The following is a 9,948-nucleotide window of genomic DNA, read 5'->3' as shown; positions in this document are numbered from 1 at the left end:
TTTCGTCGTTTTTTGAAAACTCACGGGGCCGCTAACTTTCTTTCGAAAACCATGTTTTTTCAGAAGATGCTTTTAGCTAGAAAACTATCGGCTCAGACAGATTTGATTGTAAAATTCACGTCACCTTTACACGTGTCAACCTGTGACTGGTTAAGAAAACTCACGTCACGATTTCCAATCTCACATTCCCGATTAGTTTGGTGGACTAGTTTGGTAATTAAAATCACTTTTTGACTATTTTCGTATTCTCTCTCCTATTTTGGACTATTTTAGGAATTATCCCAAAAAAAACACCTAACATAGCTAGTATCTATAAGTTGGTTGTGGCTCAATGGTAGAGCTCTCACTTTACAAGTGAGAGATAGGGGGATCAAACCTCACTACCACCAACTTATATGGGAGATATGAGGGATGACCCTAGCTTGCCAGGGTTCGAGTCATGATCTCACCCGGTTTTACCGGCTCCTCGCTGTCGTGCCGTTTGGCGGGCGTGGGGGTCGGGTTTTATCCGGTGAATCCCTCAACAGGTGGACCGCTAGGGGCTCCGTCCGTCCGGACTAGTGGCCGGCTCGGGCTACCTTTAGCCATTGGGGGCCGCGTACGGGGTACCCGACGTTACTTAGTTGGCCGTTCAAAAAAAAACAGCTAGTATCTAACGGAATCTATGTGACCGCCATAAAACCGTAAGAGTAAACCAGTGTTGTGGGAAATAGAAGAAACAACAAAATGCAAGTCATAGATATTTATATACTTTTATGTTTAATGTTATCTTGACAAGAACTATAATAACTATTCATCACACACATTAAAATTATATACGCACATGCAGCACATGCAAGTTGTGGATGAGTACATTTTCGATTTAAGGGACTTATCACTTACATTATAAGTACCATAGTTTTACCTCTAATGATACTATACGCGCCAGCACAACTCAGAAAAAGAACAATGAATAAGATCATTATTAAAGGTTTGGTCATGTGCTTTATGTGTCTATGCTATATAATTATTCTTCTTTATATGGTATAACGATCGAACTCACTTCAACTCAAAATTAGCTCGAGCCAGTTTTAAGCATGGCACAAGTTTCTGAACAATCCTAAATTATAGTACTGACAGAATATTATTAAATAAGCTAAAAGTTTTACTAGTGATTTACAATACTTTTAATATATTAGCATTTGGACACTAAAAAATAAAAATAGCAAAACAGAAACTGATCATATAACTAACTAACCAACTAAGAAACTCGAGATATGTGAAAGTCTTTGAGTAACCGGAAACTAGAAGAAGCACCAAACTTTTTTCTTTCTTCACATATTTCTTCAATAACCTTTTCCTCATCAGTATCACTCTCGTTATCCTTGGGAGTTCGAGGGGTAGAAGGATCATTTACACTTTTGGAACGGTGGTTTTCGGTCACTAGCATGTTGACTTGACCAGAACATGAAATCTCAATAATGACAGTGTCGTTTTCTTTAGGCAGAGGTTGTTTCCACGGCTCCCCATCCATCCTCATGAATGTATGCTCTGTTGCACTCTTTTCAAATTCAAATCGGATCCCTCTTGCCTGCAACCCATTTGACATTTTTCTCTTTTATTTTAAAACTTGATTACCCTTTTAACATGTTATGAATGAAATCAGGGGTGCTAAACACGTCGTATAATTGGGTCCCACCTGAGCACGACCCATTTGACCCAAAAGTTATTTATTTTTTTAATTATTTTTCACATATTAATACTTTAATATGTGAAACAAAAACATTTTATAAAACAATTACATTTTACAACAAAAATTATTACATAAACACATTTTAAAGAAAAAAAATGAGTTAAACGGATTGAACCCGCGAACCAACCAGGTTGACCAAAAGACGACTACTTCAGCCAAACGTGTTCGCGGGTTTGACCTGAAGCTGACCTAAACACTTTTCTACTAAACACAAACCCGTGAATTTCATGTTAGGTTTGTATCGTGTAAAAAATTCACACCCCTAATGAAATATTATCCGAGTCAACCCGCAAGTAAATGGGTCAAAATTGCAACTCCACTTTTAAGTTTTGATATAAGAAGTTAAGATTGATATCAAATTGCCACCTGTGCAAGACGGGTCCCATGTCCACTTGGAGCATACAAAACCGCACCATGCCAAGCGTTTCGGAATCCAACAACTTCAAGAAATCCATCATCGACATATGAGCAAGTCCATTCTTTCTGTTAAATATAAATACATATATAAGCAATTATGATAAAGTTTAATTAGAAGCCATTGTCTCTGAAAAGGTCAACAAGTGTGTATTTTATTATGATTGTAGAAGAAAAGTCAAAAGGTCAACGACTAACCACACTATGTCTTCTTTTGCTTGGTGTGCCCCATGGATTGAGTCCACCAGAAAAACTAGGCAAGTTGAGGCAAATAATTGACCGAATGCTGCATAAACAATTAAAAAGATTTTAATCAAATGAGTCTAAATTATGTTTGGGGATTTAGGTTATATTTGATCTCTAATGTGTCAAACATGTGAAAAGTATACAAATAAAAATATACAAAAAAACAGGTCAAACGGGTTGAAGTCAACCAAAGTGTATTTTTAATGCGTTAAATTTTCAAAATCATTTTATTTACAAAAACAAGACTATTGTTGAAATACTATATTTTGAACTCATATTTGACACGCTATATCTTTATAAAAAAGTTAACATTTATAGACAAAAAGTGTATTGAGTTAAGTAGTTAACACAATTAGCAAAGAAAATGTCATTTAAAGTACTTGATTTAGACACACCGCAACAAATTCAACATTTTTGCCACTTCTTTAGATGCGTTGCTTGATCTAGACACGCTGCAACTTAATTGTGATTGCATTTGAAAGAATATGAAATAAAAGCAGCAACGAAAATGTTATGAAACATACGTGGGAAGTACAGAGAGGACTTCCCAGTGACCTGGCTTTTTCATGATCCAAATCTTTGCCAGTTGTGCTATATTCCTGTCATAAAGCCACATAATGCTAAATCCAAGAAATCCAATGTTCAAAATAACTTTAATCAGCTATTACAAAAAACACATTATCACTGTTTCCAGAAAGTTATTTCGTTTGAATCCTTACGATGAAGATGGATGCGAGAGTGAAGCCCAAAACCATCCTTGTGACCATGTAAGCTTTGCATACGCACTCTGATCATGAACAAGTCATGCAAAAAAAAAAGAACTAAGTAAATGACTTCAAGAAAAAATTATTATTGAATTTAGCAAATACTGATAGTGACCTGGTTAGCTGCCTGATTTTTGAATTTTTCAGGGTGCAGTTTTCTTTCTTTATGAAACCCGTATGAAACTTGTGCATCCATACCTACAGAAATAATAATGTTATATGAAAAGCCGAAAGTGATTCTAAGAATTTGTGAATAGTAATTAGAGGCAAAGAAACAGAGAAGTTTAAAACTTAAAACACTTACCCATGCTAAAGTAGTTCCAAAATCCTCCACGAAATGTGCGGTAACCTTCCTGTAAAAAGAAGAAACAAAACAAGAATGTAAGTTATCAAATGCTAAATAAATAGTAAATACTAAATTCTCATTATTGTTATAAAACAAGTATAAACATTTAACACCTCATCTGATGCATCTGATTGGGACACACGCTGGACTTCATGCAACGAGTGTGGCAGCTCCAATGGTGCTTCTTCTATTGGAACCTTCATTTTCATGAGAACATGCCAGCTGGACGTACAAGAAATGTAAATTTTAGCAACTCAACTAATACATTATGACGTAACTTCAAATTTGTTTTGTTTTGCATAAAGTTGCAGCATTTATGGTTGCCACTTTCATTTTAAATAAACTGAATGTTACCAACTATCCAAAATTTGATATGTTACAGCACCAATATATAATAAAAGAATATCAGGGGTGCAATCTACCAAACCAAATAGGTATGATTTCTTGGTAGGTCTATGGAAATAAATTAATTTTGTTTGGTACATGTAGGGGTATGGTACTAAAACCCGGTTCTACGACCCTAAATCTATTATGTTTGGCTTATTTTATTACATGGACTAATGCAATGTTATTGGGCTGAGGGGGTTTTGTGGAGGTAACCCGGTTCTACGACCCTAAATTTGTTTTGTTTTGCATAAAGTTGCAGCATTTATGGTTGTCACTTTCATTTTAAATAAACTGAATGTTACCAACTATCCAAAATTTGATATGTTACAGCACCAATATATAATAAAAGAATATCAGGGGTGCAATCTACCAAACCAAATAGGTATGATTTCTTGGTAGGTCTATGGAAATAAATTAATTTTGTTTGGTACATGTAGGGGTATGGTACTAAAACCCGGTTCTACGACCCTAAATCTATTATGTTTGGCTTATTTTATTACATGGACTAATGCAATGTTATTGGGCTGAGGGGGTTTTGTGGAGGTAACCCTAATTGGGCTAGGCCCATTAGGGTACCATGATGGTGGCCATGAGACTCTCTATATAAGGAGGTCTCCACCTCCTTATTGGGAGGTCATGCTCAATAAGAGCCACCACCACCTTTTTGTGTCTGTGAACAAGAAATCCTCAGGATATCTTAGCAGTCACCTCCACACCCCCGAAACCATGGCAGGTCTCAACATTGCAGGTCACAGGCGCTGCCGCAGAAGAAGAAGATCAAGACGTGGTTCGTTCATCTCGAAAATCCGTGGAAACATTGTCATGGATCAGGTAAGATTCATTTCGTGCTTCGACATTGGCGCCATCCGTGGGACGGCAACGAACTGCCCTTCGATCTTCATCTCGGCTGTCAGATCTCTCCCAAGAAAAACACAGGTCTGGAAGTTTACAGAAAAAGGTTTCAAAGCTTGTTCTATTAAAGCTCAAAAAGATCCATAGATCTAAAAAGAGGCTTCCAGATCTGGGCAAGAAAAAACGGCCTGATTCGAATGATCAGGTCTCCGGATCTGTGATGGTTTTAAATCTGCTCCGGGCTTCAGATCTGTCCAGATCTGATTTACAGATCTAGGTCTAGATTACAGACCTGGATTTTAGGTCTAAAGTTGCAGATCTGACTCTAAAATTGCAGATCCAGAAATTACCAGACTTCCGCCGCCATGTACGCACGCCCGTGGATTCTCACTCCGCAGCCGTGCATGTGCCGCCGCGGAAACCACCATCTGGGTTTTGCGCAAGAGACCTCCGCCATGCACGCGCACTCACGAGTCACCACTCTATCGCCGTGCATGCGCGCATCAGGCTACGCGCCAAACTTCAAGGTTGGGAATCCTCCTAATATCCCATATGGCTACGCGCCAAACTGCAAGGCTGGGAATCCTCCTAATATCCCATATGGCTACGCGCCAAGGTTGGGAATCCTCCAAATATCCCATATGGCTACGCGCCAAACTTCAAAGTTGGGAATCCTCATAATATCCCATATGGCTACGCGCCAAGGTTGGGAATCCTCATAATATCCCATATGGCTACGCGCCAAGGTTGGGAATCCTCCTAATATCCCATATGGCTACGCGCCAAACTTCAAGGTTGGGAATCCTCATAATATCCCATATGGCTACGCGCCAAGGTTGGGAATCCTCATAATATCCCATATGGCTACGCGCCAAGGATGGGAATCCTCATAATATCCCATATGGCTACGCGCCAAGGTTGGGAATCCTCCTAATATCCCATATGGCTACGCGCCAAACTTCAAAGTTGGGAATCCTCATAATATCCCATATGGCTACGCGCCAAGGTTGGGAATCCTCATAATATCCCATATGGCTACGCGCCAAGGTTGGGAATCCTCCTAATATCCCATATGGCTACGCGCCAAACTTCAAGGTTGGGAATCCTCATAATATCCCATATGGCTACGCGCCAAGGATGGGAATCCTCATAATATCCCATATGGCTACGCGCCAAACTTCAAGGTTGGAAATCCTCATAATATCCCATATGGCTACGCGCCAAACTTAAGGGTTGGGAATCCTCATACCATATGCTCACGCATCACATATGCTCACGCATATTACACATGCTTACGCATCACATGCTCACACATGTCACAGTCTACACGCACGCGCACGCAACATCTGCGCGTGGCGCATAACACAAAACCAAAGTCTACGCGCACGCGCATGCAACATCTGCACGTGGCGCGTGACATAAAGTAGCTCGTAAGCCGCCTCACGCGCAAGCTCCACTATTATTACAGCTCATAAGACGCCTCGCGCGCAAGCGGTTATTATTCTTACAGCCCGTAAGTCGCCTCACGCGCAGGCTTTTATTATTCACACAGCTCATAAGACGCCTCGCGCGCAAGCTGTTATTATTCTTACAGCCTGTAAGTCGCCTCTCGCGGGCTTTATTATTCACACAGCTCATAAGACGCTTCGCGCGCAAGCTGTTATTATTCTTACAGCCCATAAGTCGCCTCACGCGCAGGCTTTATTATTCACACAGCTCATAAGACGCCTCGCGCGCAAGCTGTTATTATTCTTGCAGCCCGTAAGTCGCCTCACGCGCAGGCTTTTATTATTCACACAGCTCATAAGACGCCTCGCGCGCAAGCTGTTATTATTCTTATAGCTCGTAAGACGCCTCACGCGCAAGCTTTTATACTCACAGCTCGTAAGCCGCCTCACGCGCCAGCTCAATTATTATTCTCAAAGCTCATAAGACGCCTCTCACGCGCAAGCTTTATTACTTTCACAGCTCGTAAGTCGCCTCACGCGCCAGCTCAATTATTATTCTCAAAGCTCATAAGACGCCTCTCGCGCGCAAGCTTTATTACTTTCACAGCTCGTAAGTCGCCTCACGCGCCAGCTCAATTATTATTCTCAAAGCTCATAAGACGCCTCTCGCGCGCAGGCTTTATTATTCTTAGCTCGTAAGTCGCCTCTCGCGCGCAGGCATTATTATTCTCAAAGCTCATAAGACGCCTCTCGCGCGCAGGCTTTATTATTCTTAGCTCGAAAGACGCCTCACGCGCAGGCTTTATTATGCTACAGCTCGTAAGACGCCTCTCGCGCGCAGGCTTTATTATTCTTAGCTCATAAGTCGCCTCTCACGCGCAGGCATTATTATTCTCAAAGCTCATAAGACGCCTCTCGCGCGCAGGCTTTACTATTCTTAGCTCGTAAGACGCCTCACGCGCAGGCTTTATTATGCTACAGCTCGTAAGACGCCCCTCGCGCGCAGGCTTTATTATTCTCAGCTCGTAAGTCGCCCCGCGCGCCAGCTTAATTATTATTCTCAAAGCTCATAAGACGCCTCTCGCGCGCAGGCTTTACTATTCTCATAGCTCGTAAGGCGCCTCACGCGCAGGCTATATCATTCTCAGCTCGTAAGACGCCTCTCGCGCGCAGGCTTTTTTATTCTTAGCTCGTAAGTCGCCTCTCGCGCGCAGGCATTATTATTCTCATAGCTCGTAAGGCGCCTCACGCGCAGGCTATATCATTCTCAGCTCGTAAGACGCCTCTCGCGCGCAGGCTTTATTATTCTTAGCTCGTAAGTCGCCTCTCGCGCGCAGGCATTATTATTCTCATAGCTCGCAAGTCGCCTCTCGCGCAGGCTCTATTATTATAGCTCGTAAGCCGCCTCACGCGCAGGCTTCATTATTTTTACAGCTTGTCACCATCATGGGGAAAACCTCCCAAAACTCAGACAATAAAGACAAGGCCAAAGAAAATGGAAAAAACCGCCTCACACCTTATAAAGTCCAGCGCTCCACCTAGACGCTTGCGCGCCCAGGAGCAACACTGGACTTGGGGGGCTTGTAGGGGTATGGTACTAAAACCCGGTTCTACGACCCTAAATCTATTATGTTTGGCTTATTTTATTACATGGACTAATGCAATGTTATTGGGCTGAGGGGGTTTTGTGGAGGTAACCCTAATTGGGCTAGGCCCATTAGGGTACCATGATGGTGGCCATGAGACTCTCTATATAAGGAGGTCTCCACCTCCTTATTGGGAGGTCATGCTCAATAAGAGCCACCACCACCTTTTTGTGTCTGTGAACAAGAAATCCTCATGATATCTTAGCAGTCACCTCCACACCCCCGAAACCATGGCAGGTCTCAACATTGCAGGTCACAGGCGCTGCCGCAGAAGAAGAAGATCAAGACGTGGTTCGTTCATCTCGAAAATCCGTGGAAACATTGTCATGGATCAGGTAAGATTCATTTCGTGCTTCGACAGTACATAAGCATTATTTCTTTCTGTTTCACTTGGTCAATTAACAATTTAGAGAGATACTAAACAAGATAAACAACAGTTAATATGCCCACATGACCATCTTGAAAATAGATACCATCATGATGATAATAACTTACCTATCAACTTTCATCTCTTTCGCGCATCTAACTTGATCCAGAAACATCTTCACCGATTTAAGGTCAGTGCCAGGATTTTTCTTCCCCTATACAAATTAACATCAAAAATATTATTTAATACAATGTTGACCATATTATCCTATATAATATTAAGTGATGATTAGGATCATCATACCCAACCGAACGCAAATGGAAGATTGTTTCCGGTTCCTAGCGGCACAGTGGCTACTGGCGGTGGTTGAGGTAAGTTAAGATCAGAGATCGCACCAAGAATCCAACCTGCGGTTCCGTCACCCCCTGCAACCTAGTGTACACATACGCATACTTCATAAATGATACCAACAATAAAAGGATAAGCAATAAAAGAATTTAACATTAAACAAACTTACTATAACTCTTAACCGCCTCTGGATTTCAGGGCCAGTGAATCTCCAACATGCTTAAGTTTTTCCATATTGGAATACAGTTGTTGTAACACCTTATTAGGAGCATTTTCACTCAAATCAAACACCTATAATAAGTTAAAAACCAACCAAACAAAACATCAAAACACTTCAAAACACAGAATATAAGGCTATGAGCGTCATTTTCAATCAACTGAAATCGGCAACCTGATTTTTGTTAAGGAGTGTTTGGTAGCTGATTAGAAGCTCTCCACCTAGCTGACCACCACTTTTAGAATTGATAAAAACTATCACAGGTGAAGCAGGAACATGTGATGGTTTTTTGACTTGTGATTCGGTTAACAGTATGTCATCGGGTATCCAAAAGTCCTTCAAGCTGCCATCTTCAGAATCACAAGCAATTGTTTCTTGACTGCAATAGTAATTCATTGCGTAAGGTCACTCAAAAATTAGTTACAATAATTCTTTGTTGATCACACTGTAACCAAGCCCTATATATTATAATAATAATAATAATAATAATAATCTAAGTCTAACTTGGTGACAAAGACATTACCATATTAAATTATTAATCATACTACAATTAGGAAACTAAACCAACTTGACCGACTTGTGAATACGGTCCGGAAATGTAACGAATTTAAGGTAATTTAAATAATAGAAAAACGCCCCAATTTTATAATGGCATAAAGTGGTTATCCTTTTGAATAAGCAACCGTGAAGATATACAAAGAATATATTCTTCCGTGATCAAAACTATAGATAGAACTTAATCGGAAACTAAATCCTACACAATAACGATTAATCTAACTCGATAATATCCGAATCAACACTCAGCAACAAACATCAAGGAATAATAAACCCTAGAAGCTTCATTACCTGTGAGAATCAACCTTCAGATCCTTAGTCATTAACCTCAAACCTGCACCGATTAACCACATGGATACAATGAAACAACAGACGCATCAACAAATCACACAAAATGTAAGGAAACAAGGTACGGGATGCAAATGGAAATGATTCCGATTGTTGACTCAACCGATCTGAATTCTGGACTATAAACAGCAGTTATGTGGATCAATTTGAGAAATTGGTAAAAGAATGTTGAAGAGTTACGTTTGTGAGTTTGGACGTGAAAGTGGTCGTGGTGCGTGGATTTGGGGACAACGGGCGGGATCTTCTTCTAACTTATTGCCGTTTAAACTCTAATAAAT

At 40.7% G+C, this 9,948-nt stretch overlaps 1 pseudogene across 1 annotated transcript; it reads right to left on the bottom strand.

The window, feature by feature from the left end:
• Positions 1–970: 970 nt before the first annotated feature.
• On the bottom strand, positions 971–9,655 carry LOC143558238 (diacylglycerol kinase 1-like; annotated as a pseudogene). The gene is made up of 13 exons (XR_013139705.1): positions 9,614–9,655; positions 8,942–9,146; positions 8,720–8,841; positions 8,506–8,634; positions 8,331–8,416; positions 3,616–3,724; positions 3,461–3,509; positions 3,272–3,354; positions 3,112–3,179; positions 2,917–2,991; positions 2,345–2,432; positions 2,099–2,215; positions 971–1,570 (listed from the first exon to the last, which is right to left on the bottom strand). The product of XR_013139705.1 is annotated as a diacylglycerol kinase 1-like (transcript).
• Positions 9,656–9,948: the final 293 nt, after the last annotated feature.

The sequence above is a fragment of the Bidens hawaiensis genome, unplaced genomic scaffold, assembly GCF_021521415.1.
Source record: "Bidens hawaiensis isolate Kalapana, Puna unplaced genomic scaffold, B.hawaiensis_p1.1 tig00019368_1, whole genome shotgun sequence".
In the NCBI taxonomy this organism is placed as follows: Eukaryota; Viridiplantae; Streptophyta; class Magnoliopsida; order Asterales; family Asteraceae; genus Bidens; species Bidens hawaiensis.
Note: the sequence above shows the minus strand (reverse complement) of the source record. Positions and strands in the feature narration are given on the sequence as shown.